The sequence below is a fragment of the Anguilla rostrata genome, chromosome 6, assembly GCF_018555375.3.
Source record: "Anguilla rostrata isolate EN2019 chromosome 6, ASM1855537v3, whole genome shotgun sequence".
Lineage (NCBI taxonomy): Eukaryota > Metazoa > Chordata > Actinopteri > Anguilliformes > Anguillidae > Anguilla > Anguilla rostrata.
In genome coordinates this window covers 25313470-25326069 of record NC_057938.1, presented here as the reverse complement: position 1 = coordinate 25326069, position 12600 = coordinate 25313470, and the positions used below count along the sequence as shown (strand labels likewise).

General features: G+C 38.8%; 1 protein-coding gene across 2 annotated transcripts in view; it reads left to right on the top strand.

The window, feature by feature from the left end:
- Positions 1–216: 216 nt before the first annotated feature.
- The window catches only part of LOC135256906 (protein-tyrosine kinase 2-beta-like), a 62658-nt gene continuing 50274 nt past the window's right edge, over positions 217–12600 (top strand). For both annotated transcript variants that reach the window (XM_064339172.1, XM_064339171.1), the window contains exon 1: positions 217–371. The gene's annotated coding sequence lies outside the window, so the exon portion shown is untranslated. The remainder of the gene's footprint in view (positions 372–12600) is intronic.

Sequence of the window (12600 nt, the reverse complement as noted above, 5' to 3'; positions counted from 1 at the left end):
GTGCAAACGGGCACCTGTCTAAAATAAGCGAGGGAGATGTGTTTATGTGCAGAGAATATGACTGTATTATGAATCGTAATTTTAATTCGGTTTGATGATGGGCTACACATGGAATTTACAAGACGGGTGGATATGGAGACCCACGAATTTATTTGCTCTTTGGCCAATTGCCAAGTTAATTTGTCTGCTAAACAATTTCTTAAACTTCAGACATTGCAGAAATAAGGAAGTACTAGGAGAAACTAAGCTGGGGTGTGGCTTAACAGTTCACAGCAAACTTCTCCGTAACCCAAACTAAAGCAAACGCTGGATTACTTTTCCATTGCACGTTGTATTGGAAGAAGAAACAAATTGGAACGACTTTAAAGCAGGTTGGTGACCAATAATAGCTAATTAAACGTCTGTGAATGTTTAAAATTAGCCACACGTATTGCGGTATTATACCTGCATTACTAGAGTAAATAGAGGGGACGGAAGAAAAAGGGAAGTAGGAGACTGCACGTTTTTCGGGTGGCTGAAAAGAGTACAACTCGTCACTTTATTAAAGAAGTGTTTAGATAAATCTGTTGTGGACTACCACCTGTATTCAGTGATGGTCGCAACTCTTCACAGTGATTGGCTTTACTCAGCTTGTCTTTGTGGGTTATTTATGTGACATGCAGGTTAATAGTTAGAAGAAATCTATTTTACCGATATGGGCTTACGAGAGGATAGACTTTCCTACGATTTCAAAAAAAATCTAATGTATTTTGTTTAAATTGTTTTTGTGTGCTATGGGTCTTCATTTTACTACTGTAAGCCTACCTGCGCATACCCTACCTTGTGCGCACGACGTTCGATGACTACAGCGTTCATCATTCATTTAGCAACATAGCCTACTTAGCATATTGTTTATTTATTTTAACATATTAACATAGTAGGCTCATAATTCCTTAGTTGTATACTGAGACAATTAAGAAGAAAGTACATTCGACAATAATTCAGATATGACTGTGCAAGGTTTGGTGTGACAGCTTCGAAAAATCTCTAGAATGTTTCTTAGCTGCAAGTTTATGCAGGTGAGACGAGTCTGTGCATTCCATGGCCCCAGGCTGCTATTTCGACAGTCTTAGTTTCCAGAGACAGTACGCAACGAACAACGCTGTTATTTAAAAAAAATGTAAATCAAATTCCACTGTTTTAGGAAAGTATTGATTTCTGATTTGCAATCAATTTTGCGTTCTTGTTGGGGAAAATAGCGGCGATAGTAGGCTATTGTAGGACTGTATGTTATTTGCATGTATAATACATAATTCCTAAAATCAGCAGAAATGTTTACCTGGTGTCCAACTTGGAGGCGACCTGATAACAAAATTCAAACAAAGAAGTTACATTTAGTTTTATTTAATAATATTTAAATATCTATGTTAAATATCATTGTTGGGTAGTAGGCCTAACCTACGGCTTACTGGAACAAATGCTATAGGCCAACGAGTTCTAACATGAATGTGCACACAAGCTGAAAGTGACACACTGAGAAACATAATTAATATACGGGAAAATAAAGAAAATTGAACGTACAGAATGTTACTTTATGATGGGGCAATGGTCTCAATGCATGTTGTGGTCGTCGTTAAACCACGCGTACATCATGGAGCTAATCGCAGGCAACAAAACCTGTTCAGAAGAAAATGTCGTACTTCGTTACAGTTGCAATTCTGGAGCGCTCATCTGTCAAAAAAAAAAAAAGTTTGGTTTATTTTTGGATGTCCTACTTGTGATTTATACCAAACATTCACATTTCATCCAATTTTTTTCCAAAGCGTGTGACAAAAGTAGAGAACATCAGTGTTTGTATTCCTCTCAGGAATACAAAATAGCAATATTTCATGTTTGCCTTTTGAAAGGCTCAATTATTGCCCACACCAGTTGCTTTAAAATAACCACACCCCATGGAGTAAGCAGTGGAAATAAAGCTTGAATAAAATCAGTCACTTCCATTTGTGTGGTAACTTTCCACATGCAAGTAAGGTCATCCGATATTGCAACAAAGTGTGAGGTAGCCTAATACATGGCCTGCCTCTTAGCACTAATGTATGGCTGGGCTGGATCTAGGGGATGAGGCCACATCCCCCCCCCCCCCCCCCCGAAACTTAGACCATTTATTCGGATAATTAATTATATTGATCCACCTGTATAAAAAATTACACTTTTTTAAAGTTAGTATTTTTCACCTTATTCCCCGCTTTTTCTCTGCTTAGCCAATCATAAAAATGCTCTGTTGAAAATAACAAATAAAACAATTTAGGTAGATACTAAAACTTACAAGGGAAAACATAAAAAAACCTTTTTAAAACATTATCTTTGTGAAGTCCTTGCTCCCTGCGATAGATTTCAGGGTGCAATCCTGCATCATGACCAATGCACGTGGGGATTGGCTCCAGCACCCCCCACGACCCTGCCCAGGATAAGTGAATATAGATGGAAGTCCTTGCTGCTTAATTTCTTGCTGAGGTTCAGTGTAGTAGCTTTCATTGATTGACAGTCCCTTTTATGGACATTGGGCGAGAGGCAGGAATACGCTCTGGACAGGCCACCAATCTATTGCAGAGTAGATAGATTTGAGGGTATTTATTATCTATATTGGGTGATGCTTTTAGGAATTTCAGCCCTTTTATACATAGCCTTCCCATTTCAGGGGACCAAAAGTAATTGGTCAGTTGGCTGCTCAGCTATTTCTGGGACAAATGTTTGTTCTTCCATCATTAGTTCACGCAAAAGAAAGCTAACATAAGGTCTAGGTGTCACATTTGCATTTGGGGTCTGCTGCTGTTGTCTCCCAACATGAGGACCAAAGACGTGTCAATGCCAGTAAAGCAGGCCATCATGAATCTGACAGATCAGAATAAATCAATTTGAGACATACCCCAAACATTGGGTTTGTCAAAATCAACTGTGTGATGCATTGTGAAGAAGCAAAAACACACTGGTGAGTGTAGTAATAACAAACAACCTAGTAGACCTGGGACGACCACTGTAGAGGAGGACAAAAGGACACTATCAATTGTGAAGAAAAACCAATTTTCAGCAGTTGAAAAGATCAAAAACACCTCCAGGATGAAGGCATAGATGTGTCAAAGCCTACCTTACAGAGAAGACCACAGACATAACCTCAGAGTATTCACTGCAAAATGCAAACCACTAGTAATCCTTAAGAACAGACTGACAGGTTAGAGTTTGCTAAAAAGTACATTAAAATAACTGTAGAGAGCTGGCACAAGGTCTTATGGACAGATGTAGGGGTGTAATTTATGGGTGGGATAGGGGGCTCAACCCCTCCTTCCCACCCCAATATTTCAAAACAAATACCCCCCCCCCCCCCAATAATATAGCATGATGATGACAAAATTGATTTCATGATGTTATTTGGATATACTGATTAGTAATCTGAAATATTTCCCCCTTAGAATTCACCAGAATTATCATTTTGCCGCTGTTCTTTTGAAAAATTTCTTTCAAGGGCCCCACCCCTGGACCACTTACAAGGTTGCAGTTTTTGGAGTCTGCATTTCATCCCCCTCGATATTCAAACTAAAATTATGCCCTTGGACATATGAAACAAGTATTAACCTGTACCAAAATTAATGAAAGAGGAAAGTGAGGAGAAAGAAAGGAACTGCCCCCCCTCCTCATCTGTGAAACATGGTGGAGGTGGTGCTATGCCATGTATGGCTGCTACTGGAACTGGCTCACTTCTCTTTACTGATGATGTGGCAGTGTAGTATAATGGCTATAATGGCTCTTGTAACCCAAAGGGCGCAGGTTCGATTCCCCGGTAGGACACTGCCATTGTACCCTTGAGCAAGGTACTTAACCTTCATTGCTCCAGTATATATCCAGCTGTATAATTGGATACAATGTAAGTTGCTCTGGAAAAAGCGTCTGCTAAATGCCTGTAATATAATGTGACTGCTGACGGCAGCAGCATGATGAACTGTGAAGTGTACATAAATCTTCTCAGAACCAACCAAATGCCTGAAAACTCATTGAATGGCACTTGCAGCAGGACAATGAGCCAAACTTCTGACAATGAGCCATGCTGCTAAAGCAACCAAGGAGCTTTTCATAGAAGTAGAATGTTCGTGTCTGACCTAAATGCAATTGAACTTTCACTTGCTGAAGACAAGACTGAACACAAAAAGCCCCGGAAACAAACAGGAAATGAGTGGTTGCAGTACAGGCCTGGTAGAGTATCACCAGGGAAGATACTCAGTGTGTGCGATGTCTATGGGTCACATACTTCAGGCAGTCATTGCAGGCAAAGGATTTGCAACCAAGTGCTAAATTTGACCACTTTATTTAACACTGTTTTAAACTGACCAATTGCAGTATTTATGGTCCCCTAAAATAGGTGAGGGGGGTGGGGGCAGTGTATAAAAAGGATGTTATTCCTACACAGATCACCCATGGATGGATCTAAATACCCTTAAATTGCAGCAGACAGTCTGTACTTTAACCTCATATTCATTGCTTCGTTTCAAATCCAATGTGCTAAGGTACAGAGCCAAAACAACAAGAATTCTGTCACTGTCCAAATACTTATGGACCTCACAGTATAGAATATAATACACACTGTAGCATATAAAGGATGTAAAAAGCCTGTAAACTGTATGGCACACACGGTGCCCTGAATAAAAAGTCACCCCTCCCTTTCCCCCCAACCACAGCAGTCTATAACCGGGACTGATGTGTGGCAGTATTATTAGCACAGAAATATTTAATACATTTCACATGCATTTGCTTGAGACAAATAAACTGCCTTCTTGAATTTCAGGAGGAAACTTTTTCATACATAGTTAATTCCTTTTTATATAGGCTAATTATCTGTTATCCCAAGAAGCTCCTAATGCTAAGACATTTACAAAAGAAAATGTGAGTTTTTGTTGTTGATAACTTTTTATTCAGTGTAAGCCAATAAATCACACAGTCTTTGTCTGAAATTCCTTGTATTTGTGCTCTTGTCATATGAAGTGTCAATGACACTATTAATTTGATCTAGGCCTGCAATTAGCCTAAGGCATGGACAGTAATCACATAGGAAGACCAGGACTGAACTAAAAAAGATTGCTTAATTGGGTTTGAAAACAGTGAATAGAATGCTGCTACTTGATATACCACCTGCTATATTCAGTACTTGTAGTAGCCTATGTCTGGCAAATGATTTCAGATATATAATATATGGTGAGCTCCATAATGTCTGGGGCAAAGACTTTTTTTTTGATTTGGCTCCGTACTCCACAATTTTAGATTTGTAATCAAACAATTATTGTTTGATTCTCTGCTTTTATTAAAAGGTATTTATACATATTGGTTTCACTGTATAGAAATTGCAGCATCTTTTATACACAGACCCCCCATTTCAGGGCACCATAATGACAAATGGCTTCACAAGTGTGTCTGATTAGTCAGCTGTGTTCAATTGCTAAAATTGTGGAATACAGAGCCAAATCAAGAAAAAAATATGTTTTTGTCCCAAACCTAATGGACCTCACTGTATATATGTGAAATCATTATTATTTTATTGAAGAGGGACACTATAGGGACATTTTTGTAACCTGGGCAGGGTTAGTGTTGTGGCTAGTAGTGACCTGCTTTGTTAGAATTCAGCCCCCTCACAAAGAAATTGAGTGTCTTTCAAGAGGTTTTTGCACTATTCCCTAATGCTGGCATTTCACATACTGTAGTGTAAGCATTCATAGGTGGCTCAGTCATGTGCTATGTGTTATGCACCAGTTTACCGTGAAACGAGAACATCAGCAATTATTTTATTGTAATCTTATTGTACATTGTGTTGGGTCTTGGTGTCTTTGACTTAGGAGATGGAAAATACTCAGACTGGTTATGTAAATGAGCACAGCTGCAGCGAGAGCATTTAAAGTTACAATCTTGAAGATTTCCGTTTCGTTCTCTTTGGCGGTACCAATGGCGAGAAGCGGTAATTGCAGGTGTGTTTTTGGACCTCACTTCCCATAGATCCAACCGGATCCAACCAGTGTCGCCTGTGTGACGTCGGTCAGTTGGCACCTGGGCCACGCCAACTATAACACTTACTATTTACTGAATAAAAAAGCGTTGTTATAAAAGTAACGTTATGTACAAACTCATTCATTGTCTAACATTAGGCTAACTTAAGCTGTCTTTACACTGCCGAGCCGGGTTAAAATGCCGTAGCAGACCTTGGGTAGAATTAGCGATGATCAATTTCCACAAACATTCTTTATCCACCATTTGCCTGGTATGAACATCTTTACACTGCAGAGAATAATTTGCGGGATTCGCTGTGGCTTGTGCAATTATGTATCTCGTGCACAATAAACAGTCCTGAATGATTGTTGTGTGATATTTTTGAAACAACTGCCTTGCAAAATGTTACCCCTGGTGTTTCTGGTTTTGCTAGCTAAACTGTTCGAGAACACAGCTGAGCTGGGTGTTAAATTAGCAATCAGACCAAGAAGAATAAAACAAAAACAAAGGAAATTTCATCAAAAAAGGGCATCAAGGCTGAAGGAACATATGAGGAAGCGTAATAAAATAATAACAACGCTAATCCATACTGCCGTATTCTTTTATTTAGTTTTCTCCGGCTTGACATCTTTACACAGAAATCAGACCCGGCTCTGGTCCACCTATACCCCGGCTATATATTTATGAACTTCATGGCAATGTAAATAACGGTAATATTAAGGCCAGTTCAGATCAATGATTCGCAAAGAGACAAAACGGTTTTAAAATGTTGCAGAGAAAATTGCAGCGGTGTGAACTGGTTAGTTGCAGAGCGTCTGAAGCCGTTGCCTGGGGTCTCAAAAGACCCACCTTGTCAAATCGCCAAGTGCAGTTTTAGAACGTTCACAATCAGACGTCTTGAATTTTGCAAGTTGCATCCAGTCTCGTTGCGAATCATTGATCTGAACTAGCTTTTAGTAAGCCACATTGCAACGTTGCAACAAGGTAGCATTGCATCCGAGAGACGGTTTGCGAGGTTGGTACCGGTCGCTAGCATTAGCTAGCGTTTTTTCTAATTGTTAGCTGACATTAGATTGTGTTAATTACACTAGCTAGCTAGCTAACACAACGTTACCTGATATGAGAGATGGATACTGCGCGCAGTGTTGTCTAAACTAATGTTGCCTTTCTTGACATGGTCTGGTAGCTAGCGTTAGCTGTGCAAATAGCTATGTAATTTAGTAACGTCAAACTGTCATCAAATGTAATACGAAATCTACATCAACAAATAATATGACCTCTCATGTTACACAAAAACTTTTTAGGGTTCCATAACCCCCCCCCCCCCTTCTCTGTTATTGTAACGCTAGCAGACACCGGAAAAAAACAGTACACCACTCACACACAAGTGACTTGAAGAGCGAGCCTGTTGCGTTAGCTCCACCTACTCTCTCTGGCGGACCAACCACTGATGGGTGATGGAAAATGCGTCATTAACTATGCGCTGCTTGTGATTTTTTCCCGGGAATGTCGCCACAGACACCCAGTTCTTTAATCATAAATTATAATAATAATAATATAAATTTATATAATAATAGGCTCAATCACCATTGTGTTACCTAATTCGGCGATAGATAGTGACTTAACAGGCATTCATTTTAATGAAAATCTTCGAGATTATTACTTTAAATGCACTGCCAGTGTTTAAGATGCATCTTGCACATTGCAAGAAAGCGAAGTAATGGAATGAATTCATTGTTATTACATGAACAGCCTATATCCTCTGTAGCAACCACATTTTAAGAAACCATTTATTGGTTGTATGTTGTGCAAATATGCAGAAAATTATTTTCTAGTATTTAAATATTTTCCAGCCATCTCTGAGTTGACTGTTCTTGCACTATTTTACAATGCTGCATAAAGCAATGCTTTACCTTTAAATTAATTTTGTGCAAATTTCACCCACTGTCATTTTATTGCAGCAAGACCACTAATGCCCACACTGAGCATGTTGTGGTTCTGAGGAAGTTACTCCCCACATAGAGGAATTTACCCACATCACACTAGGCTCAGTTTTTCATGGATGACAGTGTTGCTACATTTCTGCTACATGTCTATGTAGTGTACAGTCATCAGCAAATATGAAGGGATCTGCACTTTAGAGCTGGTTTTGGATTTTGTTTTTAAAAGGTTCTCATTTGTCCGGTATCTGGATTGAAGGCCTTTAGTCCTGTCCTAGAAGGCATCAGGTAACTTTTTCAGGCATGGATCTTGTCTTCAGAAGTATTCAATCACCAGTATAGTCACACCCACTGTGTGTACATGAATTCATGCCTAATTTACACTCCCAAGGCACTCAAATTCACATTTTTAAATTAGTTTTGTCAAATGGCTTTTTGGCCAGCATACATTTTTTCCCATCATAGGAGTCAAAGTAGGCTTGTAGACAGCTGGCTCTCTTTTTCTCATGTCAGTATATCAAGGAGGAAAAGCTGAGATCAGGTGGCATTCAGCTTTGAGAGTCAGAGGAGATAGAGACTGAGAAAGAGAAGTGAATCCGACTGCTTAGTATTTTAAAAATGAACATGGAAATTGCTTAAATAAATAGTTAGGTAAAGAGATCAAAGTTAGAGAACTAGTCCTCCAGTTTTTGTGTTCACCTTAACATAAGCAACCAATTTAGACCCAAAAAGCCAGATGAGACCGTTTTAATTGGCCATTTAAGTGCTGATAAACAACAAAATGTAGAAGACCCTGTGGCTCTCCTGGACCACGATTGAGTATGAGAACAGCAGACAGTGTATGCAGACAGTGTGCAGGTGTTTGAGTAAGAAATTCTAAAGTTTTTGAATAAAAGAAGATTTTAATGAAAAAATGGGAGAAAGGGGAGTTGAGGAAAATTACAACTCCTGTTGGACGATTGTAATCTTATCTTTGTTTGGACATTGGTAGTTGAGCAGAGGGAAGAAAATAATGTTTAGAGAAGAATGTTTCCTGCAAGAATTTCTGTAGATGAGTAAATACCTGGAATTAAATCTCAATACGCCGCAGTACTCATGTAGGATTTTTTAAATGACTGTGAGCACCATATGTGTAACGATGTTCAATACCCATTGAAATGAATAATTAGTATAAAACATGAAGATAGATTTCAGAATAAGTTTTGGGCTATAAATGTCTCAGCTTAACAATTTTTACGTCAACACGGAGTTAGACAGTCATATTTAATGCGAAACGAGTTTTGAATTTTGTCAGGATGAAAGAGAAAAGTTAGGCAGTTTATAATAGCACATTCATGTACTATATAGTGAAGTAAATGTAAAAGTGAACCACAATTCTAAGTAAAAAATGAGCAATGATGTAGCTGAACAAACTGCTGTTAAGACAAAATGATACCGCTCTTTCACCTTGATCAGCTATGCTCACACTCTGGCTGAAGATACATTTCTAAAGATGCCTTCCTGTAAGCAGTACTGTCTCTAGGAAGCCTGTAAAGGGAAGTTAAAAGAAGTAACTGACCTTTTTTCTTAAAGGACACAGAAGTTTTGTGGGCTTATCTCACATTCATATCATATCCATATAGTGCTGCAAGGTAATGAGTCTAACAAGAGAGGAGGCTAAGAGCAACTAAATCAAAGACCTCTGAGATCAACAACCTCTGAGTCCCTCCATTGGTTCATTGAGCTGCCTGCATATTCTACATTCCAAAAGCAGATTGCAACTGTGCCATTCTCCTTCCACTGATGCCTTGCTGCTTCTTGCAATAGATATTCCAAGATGCTAGAATGTTGCCAAATGGCCTTTTCATGTGCTGTTGATAGTCCTAGTCAGTTCAGTTTGTGAGTCCACACCCATGTATATGATGTGAGTGAAATAATTATAGCCTAGTCTTTTCAATGAATGGTGCAATGAACAAAAACCATCCTGTGAACAGCAGTTCTGAGAGAAAAAACAACTTGTTAGTGAGAACTCAGAAGACAATGGGCAGACTAATTAAAGCTAACAGAAAGCGCACACATGCAGAAGGGTATCTCTGAATGCTCAACGCATCAGACCTTGAAGAGGATGGGCAGCAGAAGACAACACTGGGTTCCACTCCTGTCAGTTAAAGGAGTAACATGGTGGTTGAATGTAACACTTGCCAGTTGTCTTTAGGCAACAACAAAATGTGCATATTTTTGTTTTTATTATTCAGTCATTTAAATGTATTTTAAAACTTATTTTTCTAAGCCTGAATTTCCCACTATAAAAGTTCACCCGAACTGTCTGGGCGTGTTAATGAGAACTGTCGGTTAGCTATAATTGACAGACCGTGCCCCGTTACCATAGCTACATTCATGATACGCGCTCATCTTGGGAGACTGAATTTTCACAAACTAGCCAACTAGCTTAGTATATCAAGTAGAGCCCCACCGATATATCGGTTTGGCCGATATATCGGCCATTATTTGACTTTTTTGACGACATCGGGATCGGCAGTTATGCAGCCGATGTGTCCCGATGTATAATAAACAAAAAAAACATTGATTATTTATCCATACTTGTCTAATCGCACGTTGTAATTGCTATTTACTAGAATTATCCAGTAGAGGGAGCTCTAATACAAGTGTGAACTGCAGCAGCTGACGCGCTACTTCTGTAATAAGACGTGCCTCATCCAGTATTCACCACTGCAGATTCGATTGCCGCAATAAAGGTATGTATATTTAGTGAAAGTTTTTAATTAAATACGTTTATACGACCACTATGTTTATCAATCCTCATTATCAAGCGAGCGAGCTAGCTAACTTAGCTATTTGGTTTACTTTAGCAAGCTAGCTGGCTAGCAAGCCTTTATAAAGTGGCAGTGAGCACATAAGCAGCGTAGGATCTACATTTCCAGAGGACATTGCTGTATTCTCAAATAAATAACCGGCCAAAATAAAATGGTGATTGAATGCATCACACATTTGTTTTTTTATCTGAGATAATGATATTAGCTACTATATGATGCTGTGTCAATAGCCAACGCGTTATTGCAAGCGAGTGTGTCATCGTAGCAAGCTAACCAGACAGTAAAAACGCAGATCAAACACTTCTAACGTGGATCATTTTAAGCCATGTTATCTAGCTTTGTCGTGATAACATGAGAGAAGGATTGCTCTTGGAGAAGTGAATCAACCAACAGTTAGCGCGGGTAACCTGCACGAAAGCAGGTCTTTGAGATCATGTAGTAGAAATAAAATAAGAAAATATAATTCATTTAACTTACTGAGAATATATAATAAGAAATAATGAGGCTGTGTCAATAGCTAATGCGTTATTGCGAGCGAGTGTGTCATCTAGTCATGCGTCAGAGCGCATTGTAGTTATTTTCACCACCAAATTCTTATGGACAGGGAAGCTCGCTAGGTAAAGGTAAAGTCTTTGAGATCATGTAGTAGGAATAAAATAAGAAAATGTAATTAATTTACTGAGAATAGATACTAAGAAATAATAATAACAAATTAATAACAACAATAATAATATTCATAAAAATACATGTTTGAAACTGGAAAACTGATTTTTTTTTTAAATTAATTTTTTATAGATGGCTGGAAAAGAAAGGAGTAAAAGCAAGGTGTGGAGTTATTTTGATTTCACACACTTAAAGATGGTGTTATTATATATATATTTAATTTAATATCATCTTTTACATTTTTTATCTAAAAAGTTCTTTGTGTGTTTATTTTTATTTTTATTTGTTTGCTTATAAGTTAAATGTTCTTAAATATAGAAATTTTAATAAAATATAAGTTTTTCAAATTGATTTGAAAATGTTGCAATTTTTGACAAAATATTGGTCAAAACATCGGTAATCGGTGGGCTAGGACTCTCCAAATCAATCGGAACATCTGGCATCGGATCCAAAATACTAAGGATCGTTCACTTATATCAATAATTTTTTTAGCTAAGGCAAGTTAATATACCAATATAATTTTGACAATAGCTAGCTAAGTTAGATACAACTATGGTTCCTTTGAGCAACTGCTCTATCGTTATTGATCAACTATCTTTCTTCTTCTTCTTCTTCTTCTTCTCTTCTTCTTCTTCTTCTTCTTCTCTCTTCTTCTTCTTCTTCTTCTTCTTTCTTCTTCTTCTCTTCTTCTTCTTCTTCTTCTTCTTCTTCTTCTTCTTCTTCTTCTTCTTCTTCTTCTTCTTCTTCTTCTTCTTCTTTCTTCTTCTTCTTCTTCTTCTTCTTCTTCTTCTTCTTCTTCTTCTTCTTCTTTCTTCTTCTTCTCTTCTTCTTCTTCTCTTCTTCTTCTTCTCTCTTTCTCTCTCTCCTCCTCCTCCTCCTCCTCCTCTCCTCCTCCTCCTCCTCCTCTCCTCCTCCTCCTCCTCCTCCTCCTCCTCCTCCTCCTCCTCCTCCTCCTCCTCCTCCTCCTCCTCCTCCTCCTCCTCCTCCTCCTCCTCCTCCTCCTCCTCCTCCTCCTCCTCCTCCCTCCTCCTCCTCCTCCTCCTCCTCCTCCTCCTCCTCCTCCTCCTCCTCCTCCTCCTCCTCCTCCTCCTCCTCCTCCTCCTCCTCCTCCTCCTCCTCCTCCTCCTCCTCCTCCTCCTCCTCCTCCTCCTCCTCTCTCCTCCTCCGTATACACTGCATTA